The sequence below is a fragment of the Candoia aspera genome, chromosome 1 (genome assembly GCF_035149785.1).
Source record: "Candoia aspera isolate rCanAsp1 chromosome 1, rCanAsp1.hap2, whole genome shotgun sequence".
In the NCBI taxonomy this organism is placed as follows: domain Eukaryota; kingdom Metazoa; phylum Chordata; class Lepidosauria; order Squamata; family Boidae; genus Candoia; species Candoia aspera.
The window spans coordinates 126,313,015-126,336,012 of record NC_086153.1 but is presented as its reverse complement, the minus strand read 5'-3'; positions in this window follow the sequence as shown (position 1 = coordinate 126,336,012).

Below are 22,998 nucleotides of genomic sequence, written 5' to 3'. Positions count from 1 at the left end.
TATCTTCTCATTATGTGGCCAAAGTATTTCAGTTTTGCCATTAATATCATTCCCTCTATTGAATAACTACAAGAAGGACACATTATGTGTGTGTCCCTCTGTGTCCATCTAGATAGATAGGCGAGTGGGTGGGTGGGTGAGTGGGTGGGTGTATGGTAGGGGATTAGCAGGTTCTAGGAACATGTGGCAAGTTGTAAACCCTGGGCTTAGCCTTATAGTTAGGAAGAAGGCTTCAGTATTGTTAAAGCTTTGACCCATGGTATCAATCAATTACACGGACATGTCAGAAACACTTGGAAACTCATGCATCCCAGTTGATAATTTAACAATAGTAGTTACTTTCCAACTGTGTCTGACATGTCCGTGACAACTCTGTACCTAGCTAACTGCCTGAGGAAGTGATTTGATTTTCTACCTAGCTGCAAGTCAGGCTACATCAAACTTCCATAAAGCTTACACATTTTTTTCAGGTGTTTATTTCTTCTCTCACAAAGATTTGGAAAGAGATACAAGGGGAAATTACAACTGTGGTATCATTTTAGATAATCCTCATTTGTGCCTTTGAGAGAATGACAGGAAGAGGTTATATGAATATTAGGCTTCAAAAAATATTGAAATTATGCACATAGGCACGCCCCCCCTAAAGCTGCTTCACAAAGCAACATGGTTTCTTCATTTCAAAGAGCTAAGTGATGCAACCATGTTGCTTGTCCATATCCTGAAGAAACTGTGCTGAGGGAGAGGAGCTTTTTTACCTTATTACAGGGCCTACTGCAAGCTCTGTTGAAGCAAGCTGGGTTTTGGCAGTAATAATAAAGATTTGATTTGAATTATAATAGCATTGGTATCTTTCTATATCTCCATCACATATTCCAAGTAAAAGTAGTTCAGCAATAGTGGTTGAGAATGGATGGAGCACGAGATTATAAACAAGATTTAAATTGATGGTTGCTGTTTCTTTTGAAACAGAATCCCTGTTAAAATCTAAGAATAGCCCAATTGGTTTGACTAATATATTCAACGAATGAATGAGTGCCATATGGCTATTTGCCCTAAATATTCTAATTGGCAGCTTGCTGCTGCTGTTGTGTTCTGTCCTCCAACTTTTCCTCACAACAACTTTGTGAATTAGGTTGGTCCAAGAGAGAGTGACTGGCCTAAAGTCACCCAATGAGCTTCTATACCTGAGAGTAGATTTGAATCTGGGACTTCTCACTCACAGCCTAATATCTAAACCACTAGACTGCTAACTACTTATTTCAAATTCACGTATCCACTTCAAAAAGAAAGAAAAATCTTCAACAGCACTGAATTTCAATAACTTTTCTTTAAATGAAAATTATTAATGGAAAAAGAAATCCTTGAGGGTAATCACTGTATGTAGAATGACCATTCCTTGTTTGTGAATATCAGGGCAGGGCAAACTACAATCTTCAGCCAATTCTCATGTAGTCCTTGGACCAGTACACAAAGTTTAATTTATACTTCTGGAGTCATTGGTTTCTCAAGTAGCATGATTGGCAAAGAAGAGGGACAGAAAGAAAATAAAAAAAAGGTATATCAAAAAGAGATGAATAAACTGCAATAAAGGGTTGAGAAGACAGAAAAAAAATGGGTGCCCAGGGTTCTTCAAATTCACCAGCATGTACCCCCATAGATTACCCACAAAATGAACAAAAAACACAGTACATTGCGCAACAAAAACATCCCCATCAGGGTATAAAGTACATTTGAACTAGTTATTGAGGCTTTTCTAGAGGTGCTTTGAAAAGAGCAGGAGAACATGCAGCACACCTTTTTTCAATTTTTTAAAGCAGCCACAGTCTTTCCAAATTTCATGTAGCTGCTTCAGAAGCTGCATACGCTTACCTATGGGGGCAGCTGAAGCTTTTCAGAAGCAACCATGTGAGTCTGAAAAAAGATATAGCAGCTTTAACCATTTGAAAAGAGATGCTCTGTATGTATTCTCATATGTTTCAAAGCCACCTCTTTCAAAGGTGGCTAGTTATGAATCCTTTTGTACAGCATGGATTACAAGTACTTTTAAAACTTACTTTCAGTTAACTGAAAAATAGCATCAGCATTTCAAACTGTCTTCTTATGATCAGATAATTAAAGGACATAATCAATGATTATGCAGAATAAAACATTACTTATGTCTAAAATGTAATCATGACCAGCTATTTACTTTAATTTTGCAGGAAATAATAAAGACTTTAAATATTTATTCTTTCATTTAAAATTTTAGTCAACACCTTACCAGTGAAACCTGGAGGACAAACACAAGTGTAATCTGCAGCCAAGTCTAAACATGTTGAATTGTTTTTGCAGAAGCTGTGGGAACAATCATCAAAGTTGATTTCACAGTTCAGACCTTCAAATCCTTGATTGGAAAAAAAAAGAGGTGGGAGGGAGTATATTATTTATCAATGCCAGTATCTTTTTTCTGAATCTTCTCTTTGTAAATAATAAATCAAACCTTATCAAAATACTCCATAAAACAGAAATATTGTTCTTCCCTGTTTGTAGTGATTTTTTTCCCCTAAAAGCTGCCAAGTTTTTCATAGATCATTAGTGAAATCTTCCCCTTTGTTCTTAATCAGGTATTATATTTTAAGGAACTGGTGCATCAAGCAAAAGGCTGCAAAGTGCACCAGCATGTAAATGCTTAGGACATGCTGATGGCAGACACACTGATCACACTCTATAAGCCTTAAAATGATATGTTCTCACTTCTACAGTATATTTCCTGTTCAAATTATTGATTTTCACAATTCAGTAAGCTACATTAGTAAATCCTCTATTTCACAGATAAGAAGCTGATTCTGGCTGTATCTACAACTTGAACAATTATTTTAGTTTAAGAAACTCCTTGTCCTAACAGTCAGAAATCACGCTGAGACAAGGAGTAGGTCTCTAGTGTTTATTACTGCTACATTAAACAGAATCCTAACAAACTGAAGAAGCATGGGAAAAACCCAGACAGATAAACCCCGAAAGTCAAGGCGGGTCTGATCTGTGTCTCTTTGAATGGCTGCTTAACTCCTCAGTACTATGCATGCGTTTTCCGCCCTGGATAGAGGCCCCCTCCTGCTCGCCATCAGTACTCATGACACTCCTACTTCATTGAAATCTTCTGTACTATTTCCACAGAACAGTAAGGCAGGAAAAGAAATTTCAGAGTTTTACTTGCATTTCTTTTCCTGCTGTACAGTACTATGAGGAATACAAAGTATGTTTTTAGATTGGGGGATCAGTGTAATACAGGAGGTGCGGTGATCATACTAGAACTCAAGAGATAAAAGTTGAATTTCCTGCTGGTCTAGGAAATGTGCTAGGAGACCTTAGACTACTCACTGACTCTCAGCCTAAAATGGAGGTGACGTATTCACTGACCTGAGCACACTGGAAAAAAGGTAGACTAAAAATGCAAGCAACTAAGAAATAATTGAGCAAGGGTAATTTTCAAAGCATGCTTGTTATATAAAAATTTAGATGGCATAATTACTGCCTGAGAAATCTACCATCTTTTTTGGATTTTTCCCCCTCACACTCAGTCCTGTCACTCTCCAAAACTGAATATTACAGCATGGTCAGAGATAGCTGGGTTGAAATTCCAGCTCAGCCAAGCTCATTTTTGATGCTGCAAGTATATAAACAGAGACGTTTATGTTACTCTCTGTTCTGTGTCCTGAATATCCTGGAAAATGAGAAAAGGTTTAGCTACTGTAATGTTTGAAGCATCATTTTTGATGTTCTTGAAGGGCACAATCACATCAGGAACTTTCAGACAAATTACTTCCAGGATGAAGTTGAGACAGTGCAGTAATATCAGTTAAACATTTGCGCCTTTCCAAATGAAATAGAGAAAGCCCAGTTTGACTCCTGGTGACTATATACCAAATGCTTGTCATCTCAACTTCTCCCAAGGATGTTTCACTTGGTTCCTATAGCCATACATTTCTTCAGTAATTCATTTGAAAACAAAAATTAAAATTCATATATCCCAGATCACTATTAGTTCAAAATTTGCTAATTATTTGAGTTCCTGAGTACAATTCGCTGTTACTGACTAAAAAAAAAATATAATCCCATGATTCAGTGCATTTAGGACCATTATTTGTCTGTATATTACCCCGCTGTTTGCTTTTGGTAGAATGATTACCCTGCATCTGAGTTACAACTGGTCCAAAGTCCTTGCTGTATAGAGGGATTTTTGTGCTAACAACTGACAAAGAACTCTCCATTTTGGTATCTGACATTTTGTGCTCTTGTAAATCTATTCTAATGCATGGTCATGCTACAAAATGACTATCATTAAGTGCTGTCACAGGCCATGGCTGCAGGAAGACCATGACTAATGCTAAGCTATCAGCACCCACAGTGCGAGGCATATTCTCGTAATTTCTCAAAATGACCATGGAACCAATTTCTACTGATCCCTAAGTCATAAAATTTTACTATTACCCTGACTTCATTAATAATGTATACAGTTACAGATCTCATTCATATAAAGACTTTAATCAGACCCATGTCTCCTTTCCTGATAACAACCAATCCACTAAATTATTGCTGTGAATACCAAGTGCTATTTTTCTCTAAATCCAGACAAGGAAATTGCTGAAAAACAGAACAGTTGGGTCTATCTAAAGTGCTTTCTCAGATCACACATTCTGTGCACTGTGGTCACAGATCTAAGCCAATGGAAGTTACTGAGTTATATTTTAAATTAGTACATGTGGTAATTGCATCTTGCAGAACAGCATCCCAGGAAGCTTATAACATTATCACAAATTATAATGTTAAATATTGGAATGATCCCACATATTTGCACAACACCCACACAAGGTGAGTGGCCCCATAGAAGCATAGGCATCTGCAGAGGGAGGACGGGGGGCAGAGAAAATGACAATATATGTGTCCTAATGTCACATATTAGTGTGACAATTTATGTGACAAACTTGCTTGCAGCAGAGGTCATGGCACAGGTAAGTAATTGTCTCATTTGCATGATAATGTCATGATGCATGTGTTGTTATTTGGACATCATTGTAGATTGATATGGATGCCTATGCAAAGTGGATAACAGAATCCTGTCCATTTCCCCATCTCAGATATGTATACGTCCATCAAACATGGTGCTTATACCATGTAACAGAGTAGAAGGTGAGAACTGGATAAAGATTTGGAAGTTGCACAATAGCTTTCCTGTTCTGCACAAGATCCCACTTGATTAAGGGCCTGCCCAGGTATTTTAAAGAGTAAATAAGAGCTCTGTTTTATCCTATGGGGATCCATGTCTGTTATAAGTTGGGATGAGAAAGTTCACAGTTTCAGTGGCCACTGACTTTTTGTTCAATATGAAAGATTTAAAACATGTGATCTTAAAGGGTATGTACCATCTTTAATTGTACATTTAATATACATTGAAAAAATTGATATTCTTTGTATCAAGCCTTCTTGTTTTTTGTTTCATTTCCCAGTTTATTCAAACCCTCTGGCATTTCCTGGTGGCCCCCATCCAAGTATAAACCAGTAGGGCCAAGAAGCACTTTGGATCAGAGGGCAGAAAAGCACTTCAGTGTGTTCAGTGGCACAAAAATTGCACCTATCTACAACTTCTTAGACCAAATGTGTCTTTTCCTGGTAGCATGCAGCAGTTGCGGGAAGCCAACATATAATCCCAAGAAAAGGTACAGCTGCTTTAAAAAGTTACAGACAAGGGCCATGTTCACATTCCCATGTGCTCCAAAAGACATTTGTGTCTTTGGAACCAAAGCGCTACTCAGCCTTCCACCCGGGTCTAACCCCGCTTAGCTTTTTGATATATTTTTAATCTCATTTCAAAATGTAAGTTCTTCAAAATGGTTTATTTCATATTTTAAACTTTGGTAACAATAAAAGGAGTAGTATGACTAAAACACTTTTTTTTTTTTTCAGAAGCGACAGACTCCACAAGAAATTAAAAACCACACAAAGCACATTAAAGGCCAGTAAAAGCATCAGTTGCGATGCCGAGAAAGCAAAGCTTAGCCATTGCTATGGAACTTCTATTTCTGGATAGTAACCTGTCTTACCTATGAAAATGAGTTAATGATGATCTCAATAGTCTAATGAGGTTAAGTTAGGAAACATAGTCCTTTTAAACGTAGTCCTGATCCTAGTCATCAGATCTTTAAAAAATCAAAACCATTACTATATATTGTGCTGGGATAAAATGGACAGGTAGCCATTGAAGATGATAATATGACATTTTCTTATTTCTAGGTCCATAACTGTATATGAAACTATCTGAAATGGCTGAAAGCTCATCAGAAATAGTACCACAAATGTGCATGAATCTGGTCTAACTTGGAGGGTACCAAGACAAACATAACTTCGACCAGATCACATTTTCTTTGCTAGCAGAATTAGAGTTGGATATAATCTAGGGTGGGCAACAAGATGTTCATGGACTCCAACATGTCCACCAAACTCCTTGCCCCATTTTAACTTTATTTCTTTCAGACTATCTTTTTTTTTTTAATAATGATAAGCTAGATGATGATAATCACATGGGCAAGAGTTTCTACCTCCCTGGATCCACAAGGGCAAAGTCTCTGTGAGTAAGGTGACCCATGAAATCTTCCTGCCAGCAGTGCTGAAGGGAGGGCATCAAAGCGGGCTCTGGAAAAGGCACATCTATATTTGCTTAAGGAAAGATTGTATATATACCCTGCAGCAGAGGGTTTGCGGCTATATAAAAGTTAGCAATAGAATTCGGGAGCACTGGTAATGTCATTTTGGTGATCGATGTCCCTAATTCTTATTTTACTATTGATTTGGCCTTCTCCAGAGTTAGTTGGCTTAAATATTCAGGAGAGAGGCCAAGAGTGCAAAGCTCTTTCATACAAGTACAGTGCCAATGAGATTGGTAGCAGTCTAACAACAGCAAAGATGTGCTCTGATCTCCCCAAGTATTTCTAAATTTGTGGGTCATACCGATAGATTTTATGTTTATTTCTTTTTAAGGGATGTTGATTCTGCACTCACATACCTGGTGGCCAAATATTTTGATCAAGCTATACAATTATGCAAAACTTTTAATTAGCTATAATGTTTTACTATTTTATTGTTTTCCTTTTTCCTGACAATAAATTGTTGAGTTAAACTATTTTCTTTTATTGTAAAGGCTGGTCAAAGACCGCAATAAATTATTCATTTATTCATGATGATGATGATGATGATCTGCCTTTATTTTGGTTGACTCAAGGCAACATGCACACCTAATGCTTCTGAGTCCCTTTTTCTCTACTGCAACAACAGCCCTGTGAGGTGGGTTGGGCTGAGAGAGAGCAACTGGCCCAAAGTCACCCAGCTGCCTCTCACACCTAAAGGAGTACTAGAACTCATGGTCTCCTGGTTTCTACTCCAGTACATTAATGACTACACCACACTGTTAGAATGCTGCAAAGCAAAGTACATGTCTCTAGCAACATTATGATTTCAACAGCCAGTGTGGTGTAATGGTGAAGGTGTTGGTCTAGGACTGGGGAGATCCAGATTCAAGTCCACGGAAACCCACCCAATGACTGGCCAGTCACTGCCTCTCAGTTCAACCTACCTCACAGGGTGCTTCTGCAGAAAATCAAAAAGTGGGGGGGTGCTTTCTACAACTTCATTCAGTACAGGTAGGATTTAATGTAATGAACAAATCAATAAGGTGTAAAGAATGCCTGTGGACCATACATAGCCTCCATAGGATTTTTTAGAAAATAATAATATTGTAGCCCAAGCCTTTGTCTGCAAAGAAAAAAATAAACTTAGGTGAGACTGTGTGTGTGCATGTGTGTGTGAGAGAGATACATGGGGTAACCTGGAAGAGCATCACCAATTTATCTTCAGCGAGATTGATGTCACCTAACTAACTACACCCCCCCATAATTTCATGGCAGCCATTCTATGAAGAGGAAAGCCCCTCATGGCAGCCATTTTCTGAGTGTCTTTCACATTCTCTGAAAATTCCAAATGAGTTCACAACAAAAGTGCCTGTCTTTCATCTAGCATTCCCTATTTATTTATTTATTTACTTACTTATTAATAAAATGACTTTAATCGTAATTTTTCTGTATATTTCTCCAGAATAACCAAAATGGCCTAAAAAATAAATTTATTTTTTAAAATTTATTTTCTATCCCACCTTTATTATTTTTATAAATAACTCAAGGCAGCAAACATATAACGATAAATGCCCTCACTTTTCAGCCCAATTAAATCTGCACCATGGCTTGCATTAATGAGTAAAGATTCATTGATTAACACTATCAAATCATTTAAGAAGTTCAGCCCTAATTTTGCTGTCAACGGGGGAAAACATAAAGAAATAAATTACTTTTTAGTGAAAATAGAACTGGATAAAGCTTGATACTTGAAAACAAATACAACTACTTATTGAGTTTTTGTTAATGTAATATTCCTCATGGCCAGATGCTTATAAGAGATGAGAATGTATTTTTATGAAGCAGTGTAGTTTTGCAGACAAGCTCACTGACCTCTGGTTTATTTTTCTGCCTTTTACTATTGTTGTTCAAACATAGTGAGGAAGCACAAGCAGAGTGTCAGACATACATTCACACTTACTGAGAAAACTATTTACAGCTTGACTCCAAATAAGTTGCCTTGGTGGACATGGATGCAAATGAAACTTCAGGACTGAACAAGTTATTTTGGAAGGAAGGATTTGTGGTGGTGGTTGTTGTTCATGTTGTGAAGATTGGTAAGAAGTCAAACTTTTCAATTTTCAGGCAATTTTGGCAAACTGTCATTTAGAATAAAGATGCATTGCTTTGAACAACACACCTTCGGGGCAAAACCAATCATATCCATTGAAATCAACCACCCAGACAGTAGCATTCAAGCAAACTCCTGAGTCACATGTATTGGCTTGTCTTCCACAGAAATGTCCTGAAAAACTTGGAAAAACCACAGCACTGCCTTCTTTCCCATTTAAATCCCATTTAAATCCTCCAGTGGGAGGAGATGGGCAGTGACAAATTTGATAGATAGATAGATAGATAGATAGATAGATAGATAGATAGATAGATAGATAGATAGATATCGTTCTTAACTTTCCTTTCTTTTAAACTATTATTTCTTCTATTAGTCAACACAGCAGTGGCAGGTGTCATAGGCAGGAAAGTTGCTGAGAAAATACAGAGATAGATGAAGAGTTCCTCAAGAGTTAGATTTCTTGGGATGACACCAATTTTATCAGAAAGAGTTTTCAGTGGAGGGAAGGAGAGACCCAGAGACAAAGTTGAATTAATACACAGCATAACTATGCACATTTTGTGTTGTTGTTCACCTCACAGAACAATGGTCAGCCCAGTTCTCACAAACATGGGATATAACAATATTACCTTGCATTAATTTTCCCTCCCAGTTTTCTAGATCAAGTTTCAAGAGTAGAACCATTCTATTCTAGTGCTGGTGGGAATATCTGTCAGGAGTAGAGTGGTCCACCCCAAGGAAAACTTGTTAGCTATTATCCTTTTTTGGGAGGGGGTGCCACATATTATTAGGTTCTAGAATGTGGTGGATCCTGATACCTTTGGGTAACAAATGAATCTGATCATCAACAACTGGTTTAAATATTCGAGGTAGACTCACAACATACTAACCCATTCCTGAATTACTATGACACTTAAGAGTGATATATTTAAATGTATCAACCGCCTTGAGGTATTTTTATTGGATATTGGAATATTCCCACATTGGGTTTTTTTAGATGCAAATCCAATTAAATTGAATGAATGAATAAATTGAATTTATGTTGAATTAATTATCCATTCATAAACTTTCTTGTCCATAGTTTTTTTTTAACAAATTCAGAAATATCCCAAATACAACTGATGTCCAAATTCCCACCATTGTGAAAATCTGGACAGCAGATTTTTCAGGATTACCAGAAAATGAAGAAATGCAATGAATTCCCCAACTGATATCACTCACCTGGTTTGTGCCTAATTAACATGTCTTTGCCTTCCTTCACCCACCCTGGGCTATCATGTAAATAAGTTGAGCCACTTCCCACAAAACCAACACATGGCAAAGCCTCCAAATTCAGCTCTCCTTGACATCAAATTACAAATCACATTTTGAATCAGCCGGAGAATCTCTCCCTCCTCCCCACATACTGCTGTTGCAGACAGACATACTGTAAGTTTACAGACCTGCAGGAATCTCCCTGGTTGCATCAATCTACCAAGGAAAATTAACACACAGTTAACTTAACTTAATCAATGCTTATTTAATTCATCTAATTTCTTAAGCTGGAATGACACATGAACCATAAGCTAACTACACAGGGTGAGTTCACACAACACTCTAGGTTAAATTGAGACTCAGTTGCATATGCAAACAGCTGGTATAAAATGTCTCAATGCAATGCAATCTAGATAAAAATCCAGGATTTATAGGGCTTGCCTTGTGCTGCTACCCTTAAAGATTCTAGTCATTGGCATCTAAATGACCTTACTCAGAATAGTTCGGTTCTTGAAGACTTGGTAGAGTTACCTCATCCCTCTTCTGACTGCTTTCAATTATCAAGTCGATAAAAGAAAATTATTTTATTTTGCATGCAAACAGCAGAATTAGGCCAGGCTCACTTATTTCAATGTTAACATAAATTGTTTCTATAATGTATTTGCTTGAACAGCATACTAAAATTAACAGATTCAGTCCCTATTTGTATTTTACAAACCCAGATTGGCTGTTGAGAATTCCAATCTCCCCAGACATTTCATTCTATGCATAGTGTTACGTCAAGACCTATATTATAATCATGGAAATATTACTGCAATATACTGCCAATGTTATTTATACCAGAAAAGCTATGGGATGGTTTTTTTATTTTAAAACAAAAAGGAGATTTCATTCCCCAAGTCATCTTTAGCAGCCTACCCTAGGATCAAAAATCATGGTTTTCTTCATAATTCTTGATTGCATTGCATAACGGCTCTTCAATGTCTGAATGGCCAGCTATCTATGTAAATCCCATCAGATCAAGGCCAACAAATGTTCAAAAGATTATTTTATTAGATAGAGTTATCCTTCTTAATTTGTAAAAATGATAGTGTCTTAATTCTCTACCCTGATCCCACTCTAGAGATGGGGAGAAGAAAGAAACATTAATTTGTAGCAGACTGTGTTTCTCTAAAATGAAACATTATTAAATATTTTTGATCAGCACAATTCTTTCCCCAGCCTATCCTATATGCCTAATTATGCTATTCAAATTGGAGAAAAGAAATCACATGAGATTTCAATTTCAATCCCAGTTTAATATTGCATTTTTTAAAAACTGGGAAAAGATCCAAAAGAGTTTTCTACTCACAGGAGTAAGAATAATTTCTCTGCAGACATTTTTCCAAGGGTCCTATACTCATATACTAACATAGCAGTATCTCTGCTCCTGAATGGAAGTCTCACAAAACAGACTCTTGGTTAGTAGGAATTGTTGGGAGAACAAAGGCAAGATCACACCACAAGTTGATCTTTACTTGGGGGAGGGGAGAGGAATCACTGTAAAATGGGTAATTAGTGGGTTGTTTAGAGCTTAATATCTAATTAGAAGCTTAGTTGATGAGAGAGAGGTTAAGACTAGCCGATGGCTAAGCTATGGCTTATAGACTTATTTCTGCACATGCCTAAAGGTCACCCCCCATTGCATTGTCAAACAAGGGCAGCATGATTTTTGTAGGTTCATGCATGGATGTGTGCATGTGAAACAACAAATTTAAAAAGTGCACTAAAAGATTCTAGTTGTCTTAATACTTTTTTATCTTTACCCACAACCACCAAGAAATAACAAGAAGGAAAAATCTTCCATAGAGGATGTCATCGTGTCATTGACATGTCTTCTGTGGCCTTTAGCCAATAGGAAAAAATAATAATGATGGGTTCCAGCTGCAGAAATATTGCCCAATCCTGACATATTCTTTGCCTAGTGAACTCTGTTATTTTCAGTCTGAATATATCCTTTATAACGGTGATACATCAGCTGCATTTGCCATTTCCAATGGGGTGAAGCAGGGTTGTGTGCTACCCCCCGTTCTGTTCAATCTATTCTACACTTGCATGTTGTCATGTGCTGTCCATGGTCTAACGGAGGATGTGTACATCACATACTGATTGGATGACTCTCTCTGTGACCTTTGCCACTTGAACACATGGTCAAAGTGCTTCCATAGAGTTGTTCAAGAAACCCTCTTTGCTGATGACTGTGCTCCTGGCTCACAAAGAGAGTGATCTACAGTCGATGCTGAACAAATTCTCAGACACTGCTATGCTCTTTGGCCTGACTATCAGCCTGTAGAAGACTGAAGTACTTTACTAGCCTGTGCCAAATACCAACTGCGTAGAACCAAAAATCACTGTTGACAACATCCAGCAGACAAATGTAAACAGCTTTCTTCCCTGAATCACCACTGACTGGTATTGACCTCAGAGAAAGGAGGAGAACCTGCACCATACAGTGCTGCCCACCAGCACTCCTTGGCCAAGGGATACCATGGTCGATGGTATTGAAACCCACTGAGAGGTCAAGCAGAGCAAGGATAGTTGCACTGCCCTTGTCCCGCTCCTGCCAGAGATCATCTAAAAGTGTCCAGGCCTGAATCCTGACTGAAAGGGGTCCAGATAATCAACCTCATCCAGGGTCCACTGAAGCTGCTGTACAACCTCCTTCTCCACAACCTTCCTTAAAAAATGGAGGTTCAATACTGGACAAAAATTGTCCAATATGATAGGATCCAGTGATGGCTTCATGAGGATGGGGCAAACCAATGCCTCCTTAATGGGTGTGTGTGTGTGGAACAACCCCCTCTCTCAAGGAAGTATCAGCCACCACTAGGAACCAACCCAACAACACCCCCTGGGTGGCCTTAACTGCAAATGCCTAAATTTCACAGTTTAAGAAGAATGTTTTAACAAATCTATGTTTTGCTTTTTTAAAAAAGCTAGGGAAGAGATGGTATCTGGTTTTGAGCATTAATTCCATTTAATTATTTTATTACTGTTTTTTATCATTGATGTACTAGATTGATGTGGTTTAACATTTTGTTATAAATGGCTTTAGGGGACATGTATTGCTGCTGGGACAAATCTCCCCTCTTTTGAATAAAAATGTCTCAGCTACTGTAAAGGAAAAAAAATACATATCATTTATAACAGATTATTAAGCAGAGATTAGAAGCATAATAAAACATACATATTAACAATTTATTTATTTAATTTTTATCCCACCTTTACTATTTTTATAAATAATTCAAGATGGCAAACATACCTAATACTCCTTCCTCCTCCTATGTTCCCCACAACAACAACCCTGTGAGGTGAGTTGGGTCGAGAGAGAGTGATTGGCCCAAGGTCACCCAGCCAGCTTTCATGCTTAAGGCAGGATTAGAACTCACAGACTTCTGGTTTCTAGCCCAGCACCTTAAATAAAGTTTTAATCTTATAACTAATTAATCTCATAACCTTTTCCAGATTGTAGGAGTTGGGAAGCAATGCACTGTGGTAGCAGGTATTTGACTACATAACCTATTAGACATAGGCCTTAGAAAACCAGTTCTGTGCACAATTGCAGTTCTCATGTAGGCATATGATGGTTAAAGTTGTACAGAATGCTAGTCAAAATAACTTTGGCTAAATTAATGCCTTGATGTATTATGCAAACCCTGATAGTGTGATTGTGAGAATGTGTGTGGTTGGGTTGTTTCAGTAACCTGTTGTTCTGTTTAGACTATGAGATGACCAGGCAAGTAAAAAGGAATTCTTTTTTCACAAGCAACTATGTACAATTAGCAATTGTCCTTTAAATAATAGTTCAGTTCAATTCAAGCCCAACTGGGCAACGGCAGAGTGCTTGGCAAGATAGCAAAACCAGGTTTAGCTAGAGAGCACGAAGATGCGGCTGGACTGGACTCGACAGGAATTCGTGGCAAGATGGCTAGGCAGGACTCGACTGAAGACCGTGGCAGAGAAATAGGACAGGATCTGGCAGGAACTGGCAGCAAGGCGACTGAACCAGCCTGGACTGGAGGACATGGCAAGACTGCAAGGCAAAACTCAGCTATGGATCGCAATGAGGTAACAAGGCTAGGCTCGACTGGATTCTGTGGTGAGGTGACAAGACTAAGTTCACCCGGAACTCATGGCGAGATGGCAAGGCAAGACTCAACTGGGCTTAGAGACAATGCAGCAAGGCAAGACTCAACTGGGCTTTGAGGCAACATGACAAGGCAAGATTCGGCTAGGCTTTGAGGCAAGATGATGGAACTCAACTCAGCTGGGCTTCATGGCAATGTGGCAAGGCAAGACTTGACTGGGCTTCGAGGTGATGTGGCAAGGCAAGACTCAGAAGACTGGAAAGGCTCTGATTCCATAACAGCTACAGGGCAAGTCTTCAAGGACAATTCCGGCTTCTCTTCTGCTGAGGAAGTTGTTAGCTCAGTGAAACATTTGTCTCTGGCAACTCAGTCTTTGGGCTGGCTCCTTTTTAAGTGGTTTCCTTTGTACTGTTTCTCCTGTGGAACCAATTGGGCTTCCTTTTGCTTGATGCACTTTTTGGCTTGCCTTTCTCTTGCGCTGATTGGCGGCTTTGAATTTGGCTCCTGACTTTGTCCAATTGGCTGCTCAAGACTTTCCTGCTCTGCTGAGTCATTTAGACTTTTGGTTTCCCTGTCTTGCCTAGCATAGGTTTTGATTTCTCCTTCCTCAGCCTCAGAGTCAGCCTCAACTCTTACACCCATGACAAAATAAACTATGATTTAAAGTCTTGGGCAGAAAACACCTCTATGTTATTAACGATAACTGAACCCATCTTTATATATTGGATAACCCAACCCATTAGGATGTACAACCTGTCTACTGATTCTCTGGCTGCAGCTTGCCATTCATGAGGTGAGATTTTTCATTAAAAAAATGTAATGCTGCTGGGACAAATCTCCCCGCTTTTGAATAAAACCAAAATTTCAAATTTTCAACCTGAAAAATACTGCTCTATGAGTCTGCCCCAATCTTTAAGAAGGGCTCTTTCCAGAACAAGATTTGAGTTGTTGGATTCAATGGCCAAATATGGATATTTTCACAACATTCCATACTACGAGAGAACTTGTATATGCAGCTCGCCTGATATTAAAAATATTTCTCATATCCTGTTTAACTGTCAACTATATGCATCCATCAGGCTTAAATATCTATCTCCACTATTGGAAAGAACAGTGTACTGGGACCCGAATTTTAGATTGTCTCATTTTCTCCAGGGCACTAATATATATCTTGTACACAGAATTGCTATGTTTGTATTAAAGGCTGGGGCTTTAAGATCCCAATATATTGAACGAATTGGGGTATCCTGTAAAGGTGACTCTCTCTGCTGATTGCTGTCTCCTTGTACTGTGATCACATATACAGTATATCTATCTTATTTTATTGTATCCCTTCCTATTTTTTGATTATGCTTTGTTTATATTCTAATTCAATCTTGCTGTATTGATAAGGTCAATTTGACTAATCAATAAAATGAAATGAAATGAATAAAAATGTCAAAGGTGCTGTAAATTAGACTTTCTGTATACTGGGTACATGTCCCTTAATTTCTTCTTAGTAACAGAGCTTTCTATATCAAACCAGATGGAAGTAGTACTCAGCCAGATATTTCTTTGATTTGAAGGTGTTGATGCTCCAGATTCTAAGATTTCACTAATTAAATTAGTTTGAATGTTAAACTTATGTATTTCTTCTGTAAAATTTCCAATAATAATAATAATAATAATATACTATTATTATCAATGGTATTCTCTGTGACACTCTATGGAAGAAAAAGTTGGTCTCTGAAGTAGCAGGATAGGAAGATTATTGATACATTTGAACTTTGGTTTGCAGAAGACTCCTGAGAATATCATGGACAACCAAGGAAACAAATAGGTCATCAAACAAATCAATCCAGACTTCTCGCTTGAAGCACAAATGACCAGGCTCAAATTATCCTACTTCAGACACATTATGTGAAGACTCGGCTCTCTGGAGAAGGCTTTAATGCTGGGAAAAGTGGAAGGAAAGAGAAGAGGACAAGCAGCAGCAAGGTGGCTGGAGTAAGCTACAGTGGCAATGAGTGCACCATTTAAGACCTGAAAAACCAGGTTCGGGACAGATTGTCATGAAGAAAATCTATCTATGCAGTCAGTAACAGTCAGGGCCATAATCAGTCAATTATCATATATTTGACACAAGATTCCCCAGTGTTCCAATTCACTGTCTCATGGCTCAGAGGATTCTGATGGTGAGGAGCCTGATCCGGATATCCAGGACAAATCCCAAAATAATTAAGAACCTGAAGCTTACTCAGAAGGCAATAATCAAGAGCCCACAGTCAGAGGATGAATACAGGAGTTGGAGCACCTGCCCAGGCCTCAGGCATGCTGCATGATATGCAGGGAAGAGCAAGGTCACATTGCATGCCTCCTCCTCACCTGGCAAGGGTGTTCCCAGCTTTGATTGAGCCCCACCAGGCAGACAGTCCACTTAAAAACATAGGTAGCAGCAGTAACTATTGGCAACAACTGCCACACTGGACACTGTGCACCTGAAATTATGATTCTATTGTCATTTTGTCTCTAACCAGCTGATGACCTGCCCACAATGCTCAGACCTTCAGCCTGGAACCTGATGATGCTGTCACCTGCTGCTTTGGAATCTGGCTGCAAGAACTCATGCAGGCAAACCTATAGCTTTGTTTGGGAGTTGCTGCAGCAAACTATTATTCTTCCAATTGGAGTTCTGAATTATTACTGAAAAAGAGAGTCACTGAACCTGGATTCCATCTACAGAACTCCTCATGAAGGTAAATGTGGCTTTCTTTAAACACTTTTAGAACCACATCTAAAGGATATAGTGCAAGTATAGAAAACAATTACTAGGTTCAAACATTTGAACAGTTTTAGGGAATCAAGGGATATCTTCTTAAACAATACAGATAGTAGTTGAATGGATTAAAACTACTGTAGTGCTTAACAGTATCAAATGCCAGACTACTGAATGCTGCAAAACCAACATCTTTCATTTTTACAAAATAATTTATCAATTTTCCTGTTAACCTCTTTCCCTGAACTGCTTTGTTGTACTTGTGTGAATCCACATAGGACTGTAAATCAGTAGTATCTTTATATGCCATGGACATGCTCTGCATACCAAGCATTCAGCTTCCTAATCCTTATTACTGTTTTTTTTTGGAGGGGGGGGATATTTCACCTCAGCTTGGAGGAACGGGTATAAGAAGTCCATTGCAGGAACAGCAAAGATTGTATTGTTCATGGATACAGAGAAGGCAAGAGTGAATAACATTTCTCAGAGCTTGTATTAATCTAGCCACAGATCAGCTCAAGATGGTAGAATAAGTAGACATAACACACAATCTGGAGTTAGTAAATCAGGAGTAAGTTTGCAGCAGAAAGTCTCATAAGACAACAATTGCCTATCTGCTGTAGCTAAGAGTCCTAGTAAAAATGGACTAGGATGACAGCTGAGGAGAGAATGCTGTTAATTATTAGTCTGAAATCCTTGGATTGGTGCAGTCACAGGAACCACTCCATGTTGAAAGCCAATGATAAATCTCCAGAGTCATAAGGGGCAAGGAATTCAGAAGCAATGCAATATAGGTCAGAAAGCAGGGAAGAGACTAGGGGGATGATCCTATAAAACAAGAACCTCCAGCCTTGATACTTAGTGGAGGTGATACCCTTTCTTCACAAGGAGTTACACCAATCTCCACTGTTTGGCTCTTTTTAACTGCCATCTTGTTTTAGATGACAGTTCAGCCAAGCCATGCCAAGCTCTGAAGCTGATTCTCCATTTTCAGATTCAGTGCCTGTATTCACTGAGTCTAACTCATTAGTAACAGGACCTGCCTCAGATGGTCAAAATTCCGGAAACTTCTCTAATGAACGCTGGCAAAGCAAGAGATTCTTGTCTGCAAAGTCAGAGTCTGAGGAATCCATAATCAAGACTGATGGAGGTGTCTTCTCTGCAGACCTGCTGATTCAAATCATCATGAATTGAGTGGTCTAGATATTGATGATGTCAGAAACAGGAGAAAACAGAACTTTATTTCCCCTAGAAAATTACCAGAATTATATTCTGAAAATCTTTTTTCCTACCACTACTTCAATAAATTTGTCTTTTAAACTAAAAATAATTTAAATGCAAAATAATTTGTATTTATCTTAATTTAGTTCTCTAAAAGTTGATAATTCTCTGTTTGCATAATACTATGTTCCTTGATTGTGATTATCTATGATTGGTTTGTATGTCATCAAATGATACCTCTTGCTTTAAAATCAAATCTCTGTTTAAATATTGTGGAAGAACCGAAGCTTAAGGCAAGTCTTACTTTTGCTGTTATCATATAAAAAGACAGATGATTAAGGCAAACTGATTTTATTTATTTAAATAAATTCAGCACCCTTCCTATTTAATGCTTTAAAGCATTTATGCTCTCTTCGTATTATAACAGTAATTCAGCAATGAAAATGATTAGGGTATTAAACTATAAATACAGATGTCTAAACGTTATGCACACATATTAATGTTGTTTAATGCATGATTTGTCTCACTAGTCCACTTTCAACCAATTTCAGGAGTACAAGGATGAGGGAAAACATATGTTAGAAACATTAAACTATAATTAGAATGTTTCCTCTATTTGGGGGATAGATTGAATAAAGAAAATAATATAAATACAATGTTTAATTGAACTATGTGATTTAAGTTCATTAATCCAGAGTTATAATCATGTTTACTTTTTTAGAAATAAACTTCCTTTATCTTACTAAGTTACCTTTGAGTAAATTTATGTAAGATTGCTCTATCAAGTTATAATTATGAAGACAGATTTCCAGATGTTATAAAGCTGAACAAGGATATTTCTGATCAAAGGAATATTGGGTAGAAAGCAGCTCAATTTAACTAATTGATTTCAGGGACACAGTATTTAAATTAAAGATAGATTATGATGATGATGATGATAGATAGATGATAGATACTGTAGATAGATAAACATTCCAGGTATAAGGGGAAAAATCTGTTACAAATGTACATAAATGACTGAATTCTAAGAAATGTGGCATTTCCTCATTTGTTCCCTGTGTAGGAAAAGGAGACAGACAACAAATTACAATTAATCCATTTTTAATCACATTTATGAGTGTCTGAAAACAAAGTTTGCCTGTTGAAAGTTAGAAGCTTTTTTTAACCTTTCACATTTGTTTTATTTTGTAAGTTGGTATTTATAAGCACAGAACAATTTTTGTTTACATCTTAACCCTTTTATATACTATACCAATTAAAATGGAAATGATATATTTCATATATATATATATATTTTAAAATGTTTCCATTGAAAAAAACTAGCCTGAAGAAGAAAATATCCTTATTTTCTCCACAGTTGTTCTATTTCCCACCCCATCCCCAGGAATTCACATTCCTCTATATAATTACTATAAATACTTCAATAATGTTATTTCTTTATGACTACTGGGGATTTTTTAAAGAACAACATTTTCCAATTCTATATAGCCCTACAATTTTATTAGCTGTACATTTTATAAATTTATATTTATTTCCTGAACCAGGAGTTAAAAATAGAAATGAGCAACATGGCATCCTTCAATAAGAAAGCCAGAGTTTGCATAGGCCACACATGGTAATTCTTCAGTCTCAAAAGCAATAAAGAAAGCAGGACAAAAAGAATCAGAATTTGCTGCCTTAATTTGCCCATATATAGGTTCCTCATTTGAAAGGAAAGTATTTGCCTCCAGTGTTGTTGCTTTAACCTCCTTCCTGTTAAATCCTGCTAATCAGGGCTCTGAGAGACTAGTTTTGGGGGAATTAACCATTACCAGTCCAAGCTGCTACAAGGAAACCCGGGCATTAGTTAAGAGATGAATATTCTATTCCTTACGAAATCTAAACTGTCCCTTCAAACCTCCTGATCTTTTTTCCCACACATTAGGGGGCAAACACAAACTATCCAAATATGAGGCAGACTTGTTGCAAAGTACCCAAAATTTATATTTTAGGAGATCTTCCTATGTATATTCCTTCACATTAGTTCAAGCATAGTTTGGGCTTTTCCCCACGTCCGGGATAGGGTGCTCTCTACCCATCCCCAAATCATTCAAACTACAGTGTACTGGCATAAAACATGCTGCCTCATTGACAGTCTTGATCCTGCCTCTGTTGCCTCTATTCAGGGTTACTCTTGAAAGGTGGTGCTCTGTTGCATGGTGTACAAGGCACGTTAAGTAAAGCTGTTGGGAATTCCTTTGGCCTTGTTTCTTTCCCTTCACTAGGAACTTTACCACCTGGTAGAAAAACCTCCCACAATCAAGAAAGCAGCTGTAGACTCTGACTTTGAGCATGCTTTCAGGGAATTCTGAGCACTGCAGTTTAAATATTCTTTGAGGTTGGGGAAGACCACTATTCGTAATCATATTATGGAGGTACAAGGTTTTGATTGTCTGGAATTTCTTTTCTTTTCCTTCTCTTTTCCCTTCCCCTCCCCTTTTTGTATAGATTGCTTCAGAAGCCCTGGATGCATTCCAGACAATTATACTCCTATCTCTGAGGAAGCACTTTTTCCCCAAGTTTCAAATAAAACAATTGTAATCCCCAACTTCCCAAAGTTAACTTATACTGGAAATGATTTAATTAGCAAGGTTAACCTTGGGATTAGTTTATTTCCCTTATTCTCTGCCTTGTTTCCCTCCCTCTTCTCCTTTATTTCTTTATCCAGAAAATTCACATTACCTGACCACAGTAAGTAAAAGTCCCTGGTTTTCCCTTTGTTCTCAGACCTCTTCTTCTTTCATCCAAGGCAGAGCTGTTGTTTCCCCTCCCCAGTCTCAGTAGACTATAAAACTAATGTGGATGTTAATTACGTTGCAAGAGACCCACTAAGGTTATTAATAAATCACTCCAGGGAACTAAAGAAAGCATATGTGTGAGTGTCTCTGTGTTAAGAGAAATCCGTAATACATTTGCACCATCCCTAACAATCTAATTAAAATGTTGCAATTAATAAGGCCAAATGCTGGCTTTCAGACAGGCCCATTCAGCCTAAACAGCTTGAGATGAGCTGCCATGCATGTGGTTGAATGCTGCAAACTGGTTTACTGCAACAAAGATGGACAATTCAGAATGGGCCCTCTGTGGTGGACTTGGCACTTTAGCTTCTCCCTGCCAGAAACTAGCCAGGACTTTCACTGTCATCTGGTTAGAATCACCCCCACACTGTGGAACACACTCAGCTTGGTTGATATCCTAGAATGAAGCAAATTCAGCTGACCCTAGTGTAGGTTCCCAAATCCTTAATGGCAAGAATTATCCTTTTACCACACCAGAAGTTATTTGTTTTAGCTGTGGAACAACAGGCATACCACACTGTATCTACATTGCAAAAAATCTGAATGACAGTATGTGGGAGGGAACATGATAGACTACCAAAAATGTGCCTTGAAGAACAGATGGGCACACCTCAACCCTCCACATGGATCAATCAACTCCTCCAAACTATCACATTCCTCGGCTTTTCATCACAATATTTACTTTCAGCCGGAGACCAGGCCAAGGCAATATTCAAACAAAGAGTCTTGGATGTTAATGCCCAAACAGACATTGAGTCACTTGCACACAATAGGTCATCGAAATGGCTGGCCAAGAATAAACTGTCCTTTCAAATAGAAAAATACCTGACAATGGGTCTGACTCAATACCACAGGATAGCTCTTACTAGAGCAAGATTTGAGCAACTAGATTCTATGGTCAAATACAGACAATTCCACCAAGTGCCTTACCTTGAGAGGACATCTGTTTGTGGAGCACCTGAAGTAGAAGACATTGCACATGTCCTATTTAACTGCCAACTAGATGCCCCAGCAAGGGCTCAGTACCTTCAGACATTAATTGACAGAACCACATACTAGGATCATAACAAAAGACTATGTTACTTCCTTCAGGGCACAAATACATATGTGGTCAATAGAACTGTTACGTTTATAGTTAGGGCTGTCCAACTGAGAACACAATTTATAGAACGCATTGGGATGGTATGTAAAGGTGATGAATTCATTTAAACTCACATTGTTTCTGTATTTTATTACTTGTTTTATTACATCTTGCATTTTTATCTTACAATTTTATCTCTATTTTACCCTACTCATTTTATTGTATTTTATCTCACCATAGTATATTTTAGTTAATTTTACTGTATTTTAGCTGTTTTATGGTATCATATTTTATATTTTATATCTTATAGTGGCTGATGCCCAACTTTCTGATATGGTCATTTGACTGATCAATAAAGTTATTCATTCAGTAGCTGGGAGCAAATTATAGTTTTCTATCACGCTCTCACTTGCACTAATGATGTTACTTAGTTGGGTAATGAAACATCTGCAAGCAAACAACAAGCTCAGAGAGCACCAAGAACTCCACAGACTTTGGTAAGGCATTTGATAAAGTAGACCACAGTCTCCTTCTAATAAACTGGAAAAAAGTGGGATGGATAGTTCCATTACCAGATGGATTCATAGTTGGCTAAAGAGCCATAGCCAAAGTATGGTCCTTAATGATTCTATGTCCAAATGGAGGGAGGTATGCAGTGGGCTACTTCAAGGTTTTGTCCTGGTCCTAGTTCTCTTCAACATTTTTATAAATACTTACCGTAGAGGAGGGGATAGAAGGGATACTTACAAAATTTGCAGATGACCCAAAGCTGGGGGGTAGGGGTGGGATCACTACCTTTCCAGAAGACAGATTCAAGATTCAAAAAGATCTTGATTGGCTTGAACTTTGGACCCAACACAATGCTCTTCGATGGTGAAAAATTATTGTTTCTGACTTAAGGCAGGAAAAACCAGGTGCACGAGTTCAAGATAAGATAGTAACTGACTTAGCAGT